This window comes from Ixodes scapularis, unplaced genomic scaffold (genome assembly GCF_016920785.2).
Source record: "Ixodes scapularis isolate PalLabHiFi unplaced genomic scaffold, ASM1692078v2 PGA_scaffold13__105_contigs__length_92229423, whole genome shotgun sequence".
NCBI lineage: Eukaryota > Metazoa > Arthropoda > Arachnida > Ixodida > Ixodidae > Ixodes > Ixodes scapularis.
This window is the reverse complement of record NW_024609839.1, coordinates 50,956,498-50,971,794: the sequence shown is the minus strand read 5'-3', so window position 1 is coordinate 50,971,794 and position 15,297 is coordinate 50,956,498. Positions and strand designations below refer to the sequence as shown.

Genomic DNA, 15,297 nt, shown 5'->3' with positions numbered 1-15,297 from the left:
CTCGTCAAGGTTGGTTCAGGGAAACAGGTCATCGTACCATTCAAGTCGGGACAAAAGCCACTCTTTTGGTTTCCAGTTCGGGCCATGGGATTTGGGATTTAGAGAAAGGAGAGGGTATGTTTCTGGGGGTAACAGTGAAAGCTATGGACCGTAAAGGTTGTATAAAATAGGGAAGAGGGGCAGTTGAAACTTCTCTGTTACATCCTTAACCACTCCACCTCGCGCGGCCGCGGGATAGATTGATGGGATGATTACGAGCTTCCTTGTGGCTACCTCCGTCAGTTTATTGAGTTTAAGGTATCGACGTTTATCGAAGCCACACTTGTGTGCGACTTTTGTCGTGGGACAAATTAGTATTGCCAATGACGGCAATGCCAAATTCAACTGAATTTGGCGTTGGCGTCAAAAATACGGGAGGCGCACGTCACAAATGGTTTGGAAGACCCAGCAAGGTGGCCAGCGATTACTTGCAACTTGTTGTTTGCGACATGAAAAATGGTTCTTGGCATAGCTGCGCGAAGGTGAGTACGCGAGACGCAGTTGACCGCTCGCATTGCACTCTCATATTTGTAAACAATAATACATGTTACTTTCTGAGAAGAAAGCTTTATTTCTTTCTCAAGTTACAGCATTTTGTGCGTGAAATAAAACGTTTTGCTGTACCTTTGTGGCACTACAAGTGTGAGATGCTTAGGTTTTGGGGTCACAATGGGGAAACACTTTTAACACTTCCTTGCGTAGCATGAGCCGACGCAAGCTCTAAATTTAGAGCTAGTGTGCACTAAAATTGCCTATGTTATTCTAAAACTCCCTATTTATGGTTCTAGGTCGAGTCTATTTAAAAAATCTTTTCAAGATGTGTTTTAATTTTCATTCATGCAAGTTTACATTTTGCATGTTTATGCTTTGCTTAGGCTCCTACAAGAGGCCCGTACCTCGCACGCAGAGTTCAGACGCTCCCTGGGTGCCTTCCAGACTTCGCCCGAGTACAAAAAGTCTTCACAAGAGCTGCTGGTATGTGTATGCAGCAGTTGAACCTGTGCAACTGAAAGAAGTCTAAAATCAAATTTGTAAGATCTGAGAAAATATGCACAGGACATTTATACATAAATTTTTTATTTATTTATTTATATACCTTAAGGACCCCCGTAGGGGGTATTACATAAGGGGTGGCATGCAATAAACATCAACAAAAGGGTACAATGTCACAAAAGCAAATTATGCATATAAAATAAAACAAAATCGTCAAGACAATTAGTATGCAAACAAAAACAAAAAACAAACAAGAAAACTAAAAATACCTAGAACGCGATTGCACGTATTAATTCTTTAAATTCTAATGAGTCATGAGTAGTTACAATGTTCTGGGAGAGCCCGTTCCAATCGGAGGCTGTACGTGAAAAAAATGAGTTCTGAAATGTGGTGGTTCTTGCTTTTGGACGCTGTACATCAAGATTGTGACCCGTGCGACGGTTGAGGCGTACAGAAAGAACGATGTATGATAATCGGAGGCACGGGCTGTAAAAAAATTTTTGAAAAAGAGATAAACTAGCTAAACGGCGGCGTTCAGAGAGGAGGGGGAGATTGGCACGGGTTCGAAGAGATGTGACGCTAGTAAAAGAAGAATAATCTGAGTAAATAAAACGTAATGCTCGACGCTGAACTGATTCAATGTTATTGATGAGGTAGGCTTGGTGCGGATCCCAGATAGCAGATGCGTATTCCAGTTTAGGGCGGATAAGGGATGAGTAGGCAAGTTGTTTTATGTGAGGAGGGGCCAGTTTCAAATTGCGCCTTAAAAAACCTAGAGAGCGATTAGCAGAAGATATGGTGTGACTGATATGAGTAGCCCAAGAAAGATCAGATGTAAGATGAACTCTGAGATACTTGTAAGAATTAGTTTTTTCCAAAGGAACGCTGTTAAGGGAGTAGGAAAAGATAGAGGATTTAGAGCGATGTGTAAACGACACAAGCTTGCACTTATTGACGTTGAGACACATCTGCCATGTGTTGCACCATGCTTGGATGCGGTTGAGGTCATCTTGGATGAGTACGTGATCTGATGGGTTAGTCACTTGGCGATAGATGACACAGTCGTCAGCGAAAAGACGAACATGCGATGTTATTGATATAGGCATGTCATTAATGTAAATTAAAAATAGAAGGGGTCCGAGGACCGATCCTTGAGGAACACCGGAAATGACTGGAGCAAAAAAAGATGATGACTGGTTAGCGGTAACAAGTTGCTGTCTGTTAGTTAAAAAGTTAATGATCCAGTTCAGAATCGAGGAATCTAAGTTGAGTTTAGAAAGCTTGTATATGAGTCGTCTATGAGGAACCTTATCAAACGCTTTGGCAAAGTCCAGGAAGATAGCGTCAGTCTGAATGTTTGAATCAAGGTTAACATGTATGTCATGAGTAAACGATGCAAGTTGAGTTTCACATGAAAAATCTTTTCGAAAGCCGTGCTGGGATGGGTTGATGAAACAGTTGTCTGACAGAAATTGAATGATGTTAGTGTAGATGATATGCTCCATTAGTTTGCATGATACGCTTGTTAGGGAGATGGGTCGATAGTTAAATAGGGAGTATTTGTCACCATTTTTGAAAATCGGGACAATCTTTGCCACTTTCCAGTCATCAGGCAGAAGACTACTAGAAAGAGATTGCGAAAATATTTTAGCTAATATCACGCTCACCAAGTCTTTCGTGTTTTTTAGAATTTTTGCATTTACGTTATCCATGCCTGCTGATGAAGAGATTGACCAGAAAAGCGCCCATCCCCCAGTTTCTTGCAATTGTTTCTAAATTTTGAGTGGGCACTTGCCTGGTATTTTACGGTATGTTGAAGCAAGACACTACTGCCTCTGTTGTGCAACCATCTTGTGCATGAATTACGTGGTGCTTTATTCAAGCCTCACAAATTAAAAAAAAAAGCCATGAAAGCTACAATAATGTGGTTCGTGCAGGTGAGTTGTACGGCCAGGGGGGCATATTCAGTGGTGTCACTAGGGTCGGCGGTACCTGGGGTGCCCGCCGCGACACCCTCCCCCCCTCTCGTGGCCGACCGCAACACCCCCCTCTTTCACTGCCCAACTGCACCCCCGTGAGCGCTGCACCCCCGTGAGCGCTGCACCCAAGGAGGTGTGTGACACCACAGGACATATCTAGCGGCTAATTGTCACGATAAGTCAGACAATTAACTAAAATTTGTTGTAATCGGTGAAAATAAATATATTGTTCCAGATGTACTCCATTCACCCTTAAGCCGAGAGTAGAAGCTGTGCCTTCAGCGCAAGCTCGCTGGCTTTTGCTGTGCTTTGGTTGCGCGTGCCTACACGTTCACACTTGTGTTAGCAAGGGCAGGAAGCTTGTGCTATAGGCAGAGCCCCTGGTCTCGCCTTAAAGGGACACTGACGGGGTATTTATGCCCGCCAATGTTTTTATTTCTACATGACATTTGAGAGCCCAACTACCCAGAACACAATTTGTGGCTTGAAATTCATTTTCTTTTCTGCCCAAAAACCGCCGATCAAGAATTTGCCGGTTTAAGTCACGCTCACTCTTTTTTCCGTGGTCACGTGCCGTTTTCTATGATTTAGACACAATTACCAAAAATAATTAGTCTTGGTCATCGAAGGCACATATTCAATATTAAAATTGAAAGAAAAATATGATGACAATTTTTTGTGGCTTCTAAAAAACTGCACATACATTGAAAAAAAAAAAAAAAGGTTGCAATAGTTATGTGACATTTGGTGACTTTCTCCTCTATATTTCTTCCTGTACAAGTTCAATTTCGAACAGTTGCATTTTTTTACTTTATTAAAATTTAATGTGACGTTGGAGCAAAATGTTGACTGGGTAGTCTTCTGACACCATAATAAATGGCCTGGCAAAAAAAAAAGAAAAAACAATTTTGGGGGTGTTAGTGTCCCTTTATGGGTAGACGGAATATAGAAATTTGCTGAGCATCATTAAAAACCACTAAACAATTAAATGAGAAAGATTTGGAGCATGTGGGGCATGGTGGGGCACTGAAGTCACCACTCGTGCAATAGGTACACGGTTCGCAGTGCAAAAATGTGGATAATACTGATGTGTTCTTGTCATTTGTGCTTTTGCACTGCCAGCCTTGAGCCGGTTGCACGAATTGTAACGTTAGTGCACAACCATGCACTCCAAATCTTTCTAAAATTTACCCAGTTAGTGGTTTTCGACGGTACTCAGCAAGTTGTATGTTTATATGTTTGTTACCTCTAATTGAAAAATTGAGGAAGAAATTGTAGTTAGTTGTCCAACCTATTGCGACATTTTCGTTTATGTCCCCTTGGTTGTATAACTCGCCTGCAGAGACCATAATATTAGCGTAGCTTCTACGACCTTTAACGCATAGAGCTAGAAGCTTGTGCCGCAGAAAATCCGGTGTTGGTGTCGGTGGGGCCATAAAATCCCATAATGCTGTGTGCACTGCCACGTGTGACGTCACACGTGGCTGTGATGTCATGACCCTGTCAACCCGCTAAATTTGGCGCGAAAATTTGCAGCTAAATTTAGAGGAAAATTTCCCACCAAATTTAGCGGAAAAATTTCCCATCGAACCTAGCGGAAAGATTTCTCGCCAAATTTAGCCGAAAATTTTCCTGCCATATTTAGCCGAAGAGAGAGAGAGAGAAGGCTTGCGAAAGAGAAAATACTAATGTGTATGTCATAGCCAGAGGCCAGAAGTTCATCATTAGGTGGGGAGGAGGAGTTAACAGCTAATGGAAGGAAATGTTAAGAGAGACCTGACAAATTTAGCTGAAATTTTCCGCTAAATCTAGTGGGTTGATAGGGTCATGACATCACAACCACGTGTCACGTTGTGCGTCAAGGGACACGACATCACACATGATGTCATGTGACGTGACATGACATGTAACGCTACCGAACACGCTTGCACGGCTTGGGAACAAGTGCGGGTTGATATGAAAAGTCTTTGCAAACAGGGCCCGATAACGCTATTGCGTTCCATTCTTAAAGGCGAAGCTTACGCGTCCCCCAAATTTTTTGTAAAGTCTGTAAAGGCTATAAAAAATACCCTGTATAGCTAGCAGAGCCGCTTGAATAACAGACAAGGCTTAATCCCGTGAAAGGCACAACTGCTCACCAGCCGTGCCAAGTGCAGCACGCAGGTGCAGTTCATGGAGGATTAAAAACTTTAGGTGCATATCCAAATTGCTTCCAAATTGTCAGGATGCAGGAAATGAAAGTAGATGCTTCAAAGCTTCCTTCTGACAATTAATTTAGTGACCGTCGACACTGCTCGAGTACTTTTGAGCAGAACTTTCTTAATAAATAACAAATTAATTGTGCTAAACTTTTCATGGCTAATTATTTTTATTCAAAGATTTCTAAGACCTCTCCGAGTAAGCTCCTGGGAAATTACCACTACATCATGTTCTTTTTATGAAATTTAAAATGTCAAATTTTAAAACCTCCAATAATGCAAGTGGCTGGCGGAAGTGGCCGGCCAGAGTCATCTACGTAATAAAAGTATGTTATTAGTATATGCCATGCAGTCTTTTGCATAACTATGAAATCAGATTTTTGCTTATATAGTCATGTCTTGTTAATATGGGCCCCATTAATATTGGCCCTGTAATATGGATACCCCTCTATATAGATCAAATTTACGGGGATGAACTGCATAAATACATGCATTTTTGTCTCATTATTATAGACGACTGATATTATGGACAATTTTCTTGGGAGTAAAGAGGTGTACATATTAACGAAATGTAACCGACTTTGCAGAATATAGACCATTTTACTGAGTGCTCTCAGGGTGGCACCATTTTGTTACATCCAGGCATTTGAACAAATTGAGTGGCGTAAAAGAGGGAGAGTGCACCCAACCAATCCTGGTAGCGAACGACAAACCGGCCGCTTTCTATGTTTGGGCAGTACCCGTGGGTTGTACAAACATTTAACACTTACTCACTGCTGCCATTGTGAAGTGGTTCGCATCTCTAGAGCACTTACGCCTACTCGAGGAGCAATCTGTTGTGCTCTATTGTCTTATTTAAGTAAACAATAGGCTAGCATACTTTCGTTTGGTTACTTCAATAGTAATCGCTTTCACCATCAGTACAACCCTCAACTGCTGTATCTCTCGCATCAGCAGACAATAGAATCCTGATTATACAGTTCTGAGTTTAAAAGAGTCTTGCTTGGTTTTTGTGAAAAGCCACGCAAACATACAATTTTTCCTACTCTGGGCTCAGAAACATTAAAACCCAGATTTGTTTTCCTTCCATGTTCCCAGCCATATGTAAAATAATTTTGTTAGCCAAGAAAGCACCTTCGCGTCAAGGGTAGCTGTTTTTACTTTTTTATGAATTGCAATACACAACCTTGCACAAACATTGCTGTGTACTGTGTATTGAAGTCAATTGTGCACTCATTAGCCATTTCCTGAGTGCCGCCTATGCGTAAACATCACATAAAGTTGGGTATTTTGGTTACATAGAGACCACTACAAACATCTGCGATAATGTAAGCCCAATAAGGTCTTCATATCCAAGGCTAACAGGCAATTTGTGTAAACCCGTACCAAAAAAAAAAAAAAAATGTGCTGCTATTTATATTAAAAAACCTGTTTTGCTTTTTTTTTTTCATCTATACTTGTTTTCATCTCAAGAAACAAGCAAGTTTTGCACATTGTTCATACGCGGCACGAATTAGTTCTTACAAGATTCGGCTGTTGGAGGAAAAAGCTATGCTTTTGGCATTTGGATCATATATGTCTTGATAAGATAACATAGTATATCTAATCTAATATTCACCCGCATATATCTTGATTATCAACATAAAGGGGGAAATTAGTACTGCTCCACGAGTATCCCGTCTTTTTTTACTACGGTTTTTGAGGTGAAAATGGGTATAGACTTATCACACATAGTTGCTAAAGACCCTAATCAGTGCGAACAATCTTGCATAAAGCTACTGCAACTGCATGAATTTTTTGCGAGAGATGACAAACCAATCACACTGTTTACAGGGTTACATTTACTTTTCTTTTTTTATTTGCGCAACAGGTGACATCAGGATTGTGCCCAATCGGTCACTTTATTGGATATAGTAACATTTTACATTAACTTGCACATCTAAATCCGCACATTTGCGCCTAATATTGCAGAAATGACGTGATTTTCAACAGCGTTTGCACACCAACTGGATGTTTGGTACCGCCCAGTCTATGAAGCAGACAATGCGCCGGATAAGAGGAAAGAAGCCTGTTTTCCTCTCTGTTCTTTTTAGTGAAATGGTCTATAATGTTGCCCAAGAAAAATCATTTGGTGTCTGTGCTAAATATTTGTTGCGGGCCAATTTCAGGAAAAACTGAGGTCCGTGGAGACGCAACGCAGAACCGAGAATGTGGCCGCATTCACACGTGTCGTCGGAGAGCCCCTGAGACGGGCCAAGCAGATAATCCTGCTCTCTGCCGACAAGTTCGGAACCGAGTTTACTCTACGTTCTTTTGTGAGCGTTCTTGCTCTTCTCTCACTTACTCCTCACTTTCTCATTCGACTCTGCACTGTCACAGTACCATGGGCCCTTTGTTTTCGGGTAAAACCTGATATTTTTCTGTATTTACACCCCGATCTTTTATTGAATTTGGAACAAAAATTTTATGATTTTAGTGTTTTTGGCGATGTAGAAATGTGGAGATCATTAATGGAACTTGTTGAAAGCACGCATGACAGAAGCGCCATCCCAGACTACCGAATGCCACGCTGACCTTGCTAAGCTTTGCCAATGAAAGCTTTGATACTGAGAAACCATTCTCTCGGTTAGGATACGTCTGAAGACTCTATAGCTTTATCGGGACAAATTCTGCTCATACAGACACTTATGTTTGTCAAAAAAAATTTGCTGAAAATCGAATTGACCAAATGGGCTCTTGTGCCATGTTTTAATCCGATTATTTGCACATTAATGACTTGTTTGTGTAAATCAAACCTTCCATGACCTAAAACCAATCAATACTTTTTGCAAATTATAGTTGTTGATCTTTATATATAATGCAGAGAGTTCCGTAATAGTTTCTAGAGAATCCCTATGCTTCCCCACTTCCGAGCATAAAAAATACCACCAGATTTTTACCCCCCTTTCCCCCCATTCTTGGAAAATATAACACTTGACAATGAAGGGCCCTACTTACATCTAGGACAATGGTTCTCAAAACCTTTTTTTTATGTTGATGAACACTCATCTCAATTTATATTCATAGCCGAGGCTTCCAGTCTCAGCATTGATGCAGTAAGGCAGTTGAGAAGCCCACATACCTTGCAAACAATAATCCACATAGTACCACGGATTGTTTGGCTCATAGCTATACATCAGTGGAGGGCTCAGATCTGCTGAAATAGTGCTGAAACTGCAGAAATGTGCACCTAGGGGCAGGAACAGCTTAAGGAATTTATTGGGATACTTTGGGGAACCCAATAGTAATTCCTCCAACAGCCACCAGGATTTTTCAGCCCTGCAGAATTGCAGTTATCAAATCTGTAGCAAGACTCGCCGATACACTGTCAGATGGGCGTGGTGTTGGCTCGATGAATGCGCAATAAGTGCAATAACCGTTGTCCGACTTTTCAGATCATGGACATGTGCCTTCTTCAGCTCGGGGACGGAAAGCCAAAGTTCTGGCAGCAGGACCTCAAGAGGAATATTGTGAACAACTTCATGAACTCTGACCCCGAATTAAGGCAAAGGATAGACAGCATCAAGGGATTTTGGTCGAGTGTGGTTGGCTTCTTTCTCTGGATTCTTTGGCTGATTGGATTCTGATACTTTGCGAAATTTAAGTGCGACATATTTTATTCCTTAACATTTATGGAAGTCCCGTATGTTCAATGAAGACCTGTCTTATAGCAAGCTACTTTAGGGTTATAGTAAATGATGAACATGTTATTGATAGATGGCGGATTCTGATACTTCAAAAACTTTTAGTGCGACATATTTCCTTTTCTTAACATTTGTGGAAGTACCTTCAATGAAGATTTGTCTTATAGTAAGCTATTTTTTGGGTGACACTGTCTATAGTATATGATGCACAATGCTATCGATAGATGGCTACAATAAAGTGCAGATGTGATATCTTGATATCTCTGAGGATATGGTTTATCTGGATGTGGAAGGTCACAGTAATGCGAAAATGATGTATAATATCCAAACTCCTTGTTTCTGGTTGTTTTTGCTCTGCAGAATATAGTTTCTTTTGATCTATGCAATTTTTCTTATGTTTATGGTGGCTGGAGTTGCACCAATCAACTCTCTCATTGTGCTGATGAAATAAATGCTACATATTTGATTATCTTGTAAAAAGGCTCGAAATACACCTAAGCACTTACGAGTTTTGAATGCAAAAGCATGAATTCCGTTCTTCATGCCGCAGCTGCTTCTGATTTTCTCGGCACCGAGGCTGCTTCTGATCCTTTCGGCGCTGTGTGCCCGCGCCGGAGCAGGAACGGCTGAGGTGCCAAGAGGATCAGTGGGCGCCTCGACCGTTTCTGCTCCGGCGCGGGCACGCAGCGCCATAGGGTTACTCTAATTGAAACTGACGCACGACAGCTTCATAGCACTGCCGTTTTGCATGGCTTTTGCGTGGTTTCAAAGCTGAAATACCTCAAATTGCGGCTTTGGCAATTTATCTGCCGTTTGGCGTCGTCAAACATCGGCCCGCTCCACAAAACAGTTAATGCTTTTGCATTAAAAAAAATGAATCCAGAAAGCTACGAGGCTGCTGATATTGGCCTCAAGTACTACAGTTGCGATACTCCATTCACCCTGAAGCTGACAATACGGTCGAAGCTGTTCGCTCATTACACCAGTCTCATCTTTCGCCACATGATCACGCCCACTCCCATACCCATGCGCAGGGAGCAAGGTTGGGTGATGATTGGTTCGGTGGGCATGTAGCTAGCTCTCACCCTGCCATCAGCTCGGGGGTGTGCGAAGCATAGTGTGTAGGCACATTGTTTTTGTTTATCCACTGTCCCCTGTGCTCACACAGCAGGTAAGGACCAGGCATCCACAACGCTTAAACAGAATGCAGGGAACCATAGGACTGCAAGCTTATAGTCCACGAAAACTGCCTCAATTGATGAGCTTTACTTACGGAACCAGTGCCTCCCAAGGCAATGACCTCGTGCCTGTAACTTTCATGTGCTGCAAGCTAAGCTACGACAGAGTGTGGCGTCGCTGCACCAAAGTGCATATGGAGGTCGAACCTTGCAGCATCTACTATTCAGAAAATTTTCGATGCTAAGTTCTTGAGCGTTGGAGGCTACTTCCATGGTGCAAGCTCCTACATAGGGTAAGACCCTCCAAGGATATCGTCACACACACATACTTTCTTGTGCGCTACTAACTAATGGGGAATTCCCTCGGTGGATTCGGAGCGGTCCAAAAGCGCTACATGCTCGAGTGTTTTGAGCAGTCACAAACGTGCACGCAAACGGCCCTTCCAGCGTTTTGTGTCGTCGGCGCTGAAGGAAACGCAGGCGATTCTGGCGTGTGGTGACAATAGCAGATATGCAATTTCTACGCTTAACTGCGCCACAACGCTTACCTTGCTGTGTCTGCGTTGGCGGTGCTTCACGCGTGGCAGCTGTGCAAGGCGGGGAAGCGACATTTGCAGAGCAATCGCTCCGCAGCCGCTGCGCGGATTGCGTGAACCTCACACGCAGCCCGCGCTGCCTTCACAAATCGTAGCGTAAGTTACACTGCGTGTCGTATGACAAATGTTGCGTAAGTTGGTACCACGTGTGTCAAAAACCAATCGAAAATCGCACTAAAAACCTTAACTTATAAAAAAACTTTTACACATATATATATATATATATTTTTTTTTTAATAACACATGGGTATTTGCGGTACAGAACTCGAACTCGCGTGTATGCTTTTAACGAAACCTTATTTGCGATTTGCGTTCCTTGAACACGCTCTTTCGTGGAAAATCGCGTAAAACAATTTTCGCATAATCCGACCTTTTTTTTTTTTTTTTTTTTTGATATTTCGTGGTTTTTTTCGCACGTGTGCTTTTACTTTTTTTATTATTGATGGAAAACGGGCGCCATCTCGCAGACTCTTTGCGACTGGCGGCCCTTTGTTCTACAGCTGCCCCGGAGCGGAGCTGGGCAAGTAGGGGAAACGACTTAACGAAGTACAGCGCGCGTGCATCGTTTCTTTTCTTCTTTCTTTTTTTTTGTTTGAATTTAAAATAGTGATACCGTGTTATTCTAGAAATATCTAGAATTCTTGGCGGTGGCCTGGTGCACATACTTAGTCATAACTGAGAGGTTTTGCATGTGGGCTTTGTGAAATTGTTTTTCTGTGCTACCAACTTGATGTGGCTTAACAAATTCTTGTTTTGGTCAGATTCCCAATTTTCTTTGCTGCTTTTAAGTTGACCTAAGACTATTTATATTATACAGTGAGTAAGCAAAGTTTTTTAAATGGGTAATTAGCTTTAGCATTGAATATCCACAGTTTATTGACTCACTAACAATTTTATGCTGATATATTATTGCCTTTAAACTAAACAGCTAACTGCTCTTGCCGTGCGCTGCTTGATGATCAAAACTTTTTATTTATTTGAATATAAATTTTTCCGCTTTATTCCAGGTTTTACAATTTGTGAAAAGACTCTTTATTTCATACTCGTAATGATTCTTTTTCAAAATTGTTCCTCTTGAATGTTCATTGATTTTGCTTCAATTATCAATATTTTAAATGCACCATACTCTTACGATGTGGCCGAACCTGTCGCGAGTTAAGACAGGCATCCGGTGGTGGCTGAACAACTCCGAGGTTTATCTACTCTGAAAAAGACAAGGTTCGAACACGCCACGTGCCAAAACGAAAAAGCACACGATCAGAAGAAAAGAAAAGATATGCACGTGCTTCACACGTGACAAACATGATTACAAAATACACAAGAAAACGTTTGTGGAAAACAATAACATGGCACTGCGTTTTCCACACATACATACACATGCTTCATAAATCTATGTGATCATTTGTCTCTGAACACCTCCTGATCCTAAGTGGCTGCTTGAAACCAATGCTATCAATTTTATATATTGGATTTCAGTTAATTAAACTGCTTGACATTTTAATGGTGGTAGCTCTCGGGCATGCTGGACTAGCAAAGTAGAAAAGGCACTCTCTTTTTTAAGTATGAATGCAGGAAGTTGATAATAACAAAGGACATACATGTGCCCCAAATTTTCTACTCCACAATGCACTTCTGGCAGCTTTTGGATGCAGATCTGGGCTTCCAAATCAACTTGCTTGCTGCTCCACACCTCTTAATGAGGCAGCCGATGATGGAAGCAGAACCATAAACACGACAGCTCTAAAAGGTGCCTCAAACACCACTTCGGCTCATCACAATGCTGTGATACAATACAGCAAATGCACTTTTGTGTTATTGCCTAGTTGGCTTGGTCTGTCAAAGCACAAGCTCCATTTCATCTTCTTTTTTTTTTGTCTTTGCTAGTTCAAAGGCTTTTTATTGATTGATTTCACCATCATTATGCGTGTCTCAATCTGTCTTTGTCTTAAGACAACTTGATGTTGCAATTTAGGAGAAGTCAAGAGCTTGCCTTCATAGCTCTGACCAGCATTCAAGGTGTACAAGTGCATGGGCGCCTTTAGCTTTGACCGCGTTGCACTAGAAAGTTCTCGCGGTGTATGGCGTAACTTCACCGATCCCCGACCTGACACCGCACCCTTTCGTTTCTTTTTGCTGTCAGCAACGAATTCGCCCGGGTGGTAGCCGAGGAGTACCTCAAATACTTCGACTTCAATCAGCGGCCACTGGATGCCGCCCTGCGCATGTTCCTGCACCGGTTCTGCCTGATCGGCGAGACGCAGGAGCGGGAGCGCGTGCTCGTGCACTTCTCCAAGCGCTACCTCGACGCCAACCCGGGAGCCTTCAAGTCGCAGGGTGAGCACTACTGCAGGCTCTTGTCCGACGTGAAGACTGTTCTCGCGTTTGTTAAAACCGCTGAAGCGTACGTCGCAGCACTAAATCCACACTAGGGACAGTGCAGTGCCAATTCGAACGCAACTTAGCACCGATGCAGGATTTTAAAAGTGTTTTATCACTAAGATAGTATGAAGTCGTCACTGCATCGGCATAGTTAGCGCTATTTCCAGCACTGACTAACACTGCTGCGGTGTACGTGTGAACAGGCCTTGAGCTTGCCGACCACTTGTTGCAGATGCGGTGCACACACTGACTTGCGCGCTGATGCTCCTCAACACGGACCTGCACGGAGAGGTAGGCACCAGTCTTTCTTTCATTTTTTCTTCGACGGATCTTGAGTCAAGTAATCCTATAATGGCTCGCACAAAGGCAGCCTAGTCATTCCTAAGCTCCCGCTCAAGTTTATATCTGTACAGTCAAAGAGCGCTTCCGTCTTGCGTGGCACTCACTTTTGAGGTGCAGTCTTGAACGTTTTGTTTGAGGCATCACCCAGCCTTATGAGATGTTTTCCCATCTAATATATTTACGTCAACAAACATGCCGTGGTCTATGGTCCGCTTTCGGACAGTGAAGTTGTGCAAGTGAAACGACCACATTGGTATCTGTGCCAAGTGACCGAGTGTCGCTGACGCAAAACCAGCTTGTGGCACCATGAACTTTTTTTTTTTTTTCCGTAGCAAAGAAACTGCTGAAGGCTTCCTAAGAAAGGTATGCTATTTGCAAAGCAGAGTTAATGCTCCTTTTCTTTTAGTAGAGGCAAGGAAAAATTAACAACTTTTCCTGGGAGACTATCAAATAAAAAAAACTGACAATCTAAGTGCGTATTTTTAATTTGAACTTTGTTAAATTTGATGCGTTTTGCTGTCCCTATGAGGTCTTAATTATCGAGCTTCGACTGTGACAAGCATAACCTTTTTACGTATTCCTTCTAGCCATGGCAATTTTTCTATTTGTCCATGCGAGAAAATACTAGGGTTCAGTTTGCATGGAGGATAGGTTTTCTGGACTTTATACGGTGCTCTCCGTTTTGTTCTTGGCAGAGAAAGTTGTTTTTTTTTAAATGGGGAGTTTCTGTGGGCTAACCATGGAAGCTATATTTTTTTTCTGTGCTCATCTAAATGCAGAAAGGTCCGACCACCTCCATTTCTCACCACGGTTTCCCATTCCGGTGCCCTGTTGTTCCACACCGTTTGCATCACAAATTGCTTTTCAGCAAGAAGGATGGTCTTGCTGGAAAGGACGAATTTGCCGTCCTGCTTCGGAAGATGCTTGATTATGCATGCAGACCCTTCAGCTATGCATATCGGAGATATTTGCGGCGAAACCTCTCGTAGTCGCGTGTGCCTTCGACTCCTGAAAACATATCCCAAACAGGAGCCGAAGACTCAAGGACCCTCATTCTATTGTCGCTTGTTCTCCATTGTAGATCGAAAATGGTCTAGGATTTCGTCAGGGACCCAAATGAGGCATTTCAGGAGAATAGCAAGAGATAGAGAAAGGGGGTTCCCCCTTTAGATTTTAAGGTGCTTGTTTTCTTCGTTTTGTTTAACAACGCTAGGTACCCACGTTATTGGCAGATGTGGGATGGCATATGAAACTCGTTTGGCTCTGAAACTGAAAGTAACTTAGCATAGAATGGAGGCAGCATCCATTTACTGTTACCTTTTGTAGTGGCATCTTTGAATGCTCCACTGACGTGGCGACCTGCTGAAAGAGAATGGGCGAACACTGCAGACCAAGAGTGCCTGCTGGGTTATAGCGATCGTGTTCGAAAGCACGTGAGATGGTCAAGCCGGTGAAGCGTTGCGAAGTCACAAAACGAAAGAGTAGTCAGCTTGGCACCACTATCGCAGTTGGAACAAAAATTCATCGAAGTTGCAGATGATTGGACGTTGCCAGAATGCGCGCGAAAGAGAGCCAAGTCACGTGAAACCTGGATTGAAAATGAAATACCCTTGTCTAAGACTATGACCCAGACTTTCTTAATAGTTATCTCTTGTTTTTTTTTTTTTTTTTTTTTTTGTTGTTGATCTCATTGATTTACAATGTGGTGCCGTCACGGCGAACCCTACTATATGGCTCTGGCCGTATGCTGTATCTGTGCCGGCGTGAAAAAGTGTAAACTGCGTCGTCTTTTTCTATTAGATAATGCCATGGATGTTTACGAAGTATTTTTATGCCCCTGTCAGACGAGCACGTTACATGACATTTAGGCAAAATGACATTACAGCTCGGCAAATCCGCGTGTTTCATAC

At 42.5% G+C, this 15,297-nt stretch overlaps 1 pseudogene; it reads left to right on the top strand.

Moving 5' to 3' along the window:
• Positions 1-9,372, top strand: part of LOC115308803 — a 39,784-nt pseudogene extending 30,412 nt beyond the window's left edge.
• Positions 9,373-15,297: the final 5,925 nt, after the last annotated feature.